The sequence below is a fragment of the Penaeus japonicus genome, unplaced genomic scaffold, assembly GCF_977035675.1.
Source record: "Penaeus japonicus unplaced genomic scaffold, GWHDUDI00000001_assembly GWHDUDI00000009, whole genome shotgun sequence".
Lineage (NCBI taxonomy): Eukaryota > Metazoa > Arthropoda > Malacostraca > Decapoda > Penaeidae > Penaeus > Penaeus japonicus.
Genome location: NW_028234411.1, coordinates 22,334,561 through 22,337,060, shown reverse-complemented (window position 1 = coordinate 22,337,060; position 2,500 = coordinate 22,334,561). Strand labels below are relative to the sequence as shown.

Genomic DNA, 2,500 nt, shown 5'->3' with positions numbered 1-2,500 from the left:
ATTTTCATAATGTAAATAGTTGTAGATACTTGATATGTATGCAGTGTTTGTTCATAATTTATTTTCTTGATTGATTTTGTGAAAAAAGTATACTGTTTTTGAAAAAGATTGATTCCTAAAGCAGAGTACCATAAATGCATCAAAGTGAATATTAAATAAAGATGAGGAAAATCAAATACATTGTTTACTTAAAAGTAACCTTTTTCAAGAAATACCTAAGTTATATTTAGATTTCATGAAGGAACTGTAATGTTTGGAATACCCTATGGTATCATATGGTTATATTTATACATCAGAATTAGTACTAGATAATATGTATCATGAAAGACAGTTTTGGAATGATAAGAAATATACAGTGAAACTTGTTATTAGTTACTTCTTTAATTTTTATTCTTTAACCCATTGCGTACGGGTGTCATGACATACATGACGTAGGAGCTTTGGCCTGACGACGGGCGTCATGACGTACACAACGTTCGGGGATTTTGGATCACTGTGCTATTTTATTTTGCTATGAAAAAGGAATGAGTGATGATGGCTACTGCAGTCCTAATTACTATAATTACCATACTATCATGCAAGCTTAACGTCCAAAACCTAGATGGCACCACTTTTTTCTAGCACCAGCAGGTGAGAGAGCCTTGAATGGCACCCATCCACGGCCTCTAGCATGCACTGTCTCTATAGAGCGATGGCACACACTAAGTTGATGAACCCTTGCTCTAAAGTACCGCCGATGAAGGATGTGCAGGCAGAACGAGAAGAGGAAGGTGACTCAATCCATACCCAGTGTCTAAAATGTTCTCCTGTGCCAATATGGATGTCTTTCACTGTGGCACTCACAGTCACAAGCACAGGTTTCATTCCTCTTCCCTACCTCTTCTTGTTATCTTTATTGTAGGTGGTTTTATGTTTCGTATTCGTTCATGACAGCACAAAAACACGAAAAAATAAAGGTGCCTTTTGTCCTCCCATAAAACAGCAATACTTCTATCACATTGAGTATAAAGAAAATAATGAGCTAATATGGATAACATACTACAATTTTAGTCAACTGCAGCACTGATAGAGCCTGTCATACGGCACATATAAGTCTCTAAACTCAATAAAACACAAAAAAATAAAACACAAAAACCGCTCTAGTTTTACAATGAATGACTGAAAGAGATTTGGATGCTTCAAATTATATTGCTCCAAGTGGTCTCTCTCTAAAATAAAACCTATCCTGGAGGCTGGGCAAGCAAATTTATCTCCGTCTGCAATGGGTTAATATACATGTACTGCACTGCAAATCAATGTGAATGATGAATGTGAGAGATCAAGTGAATATCTGGTGACAAACATAGTATGTCACTTATATACTGGGAAATGAAATTTAAAAGTATGGATTCAGATGCTGGTCTGTAATTTTAAATATATTCTTAGTTGGAACATATAAATTTGCACCTTTTATTAACCCTCAAATACAAACTTTAAATTCACGGAACATGTACACAAGCCTTAAATATCTCAGACTTTTAAAGCAAGCTTAGGTTCAGAATTTATTGAAAGTTAAAACAGAAGTTTCCCTGCACTGAGATATTTGAAGTCAATGAATTGTAGGAGAGTGACTAGAAAATCACCTGAAAGTTTAGATTATGCGAACATGATTATAAACTAAAATCTGATAACTGATACCAGTGCTATGAAGAACTCCCAGTTGACTCACACGTGATTCTGGGACATCATAGTCTCAGCTGGCAAAGACACAACCACTTGGCAGCTTAAGCTCACCATGATGGAGGAAGATAAAAACATTTTTGATGGGGGGCAAAAATGGAAATATTTATTCCTTGAAATGAGCTCTAAATGATGTTCAAACTGGAAGAGAAGCCCTATTTACAGTCACTGGGCCTATTGGGTCTACAACGTGGACTGGTGATGGAAGTTCACTGGCAGTGCAAATCAATATTTTTAGGGTTTTTGGAGATAATAACCTCTTCTCTGCCCATGTCTTAAAAACAGCACCAAGTGTATTTTGTATTTACACCTGATGAGTTGTCTGCCACTTATTCTGGTCATATTTTCATTATGAATTATCCAAGAGTTAATAATACGGGGATACAAACGTCAGGTTTCAGACTGAAAATGAGCCTAATCTAGTGCTACTTCATACCACTAGAGCATAACATAGGCTGAGAATACCATATGGGTTAACACGAAACCCAATGTGTGGTCAGATAATTAAGGAAACGTCAGTTGTGTTACACCCGCTGTTTGTGTTCTAGTGTTAACCCACACAGGACGGGTGGTACAGCATGTGTACCGCGCATTCAAAAGCCCAGTTGCCGGGCGGCACAGTATTGTGCCAGCTATTCAATTGATTTAGGCCTAATAATTCGAAAGCCCCGGCATTTGGACATTCTAGGCTAGAAATCCCCCGTCGGGAATGGGTTAATAAGGATTGATACTTGGAATTTGGCAGAGGTCATTGAAATACAGGTTATGCAAGTAATAATGT

The 2,500-nt window shown here is 37.2% G+C and overlaps 1 protein-coding gene across 1 annotated transcript in view; it reads left to right on the top strand.

The window, feature by feature from the left end:
- The window catches only part of LOC122252539 (uncharacterized), a 13,008-nt gene extending 12,832 nt beyond the window's left edge, over positions 1-176 (top strand). Inside the window, exon 3 of the mRNA XM_043015051.2 lies at positions 1-176. This exon is cut by the window's left edge and continues 633 nt beyond it. The gene's annotated coding sequence lies outside the window, so the exon portion shown is untranslated.
- Positions 177-2,500: the final 2,324 nt, after the last annotated feature.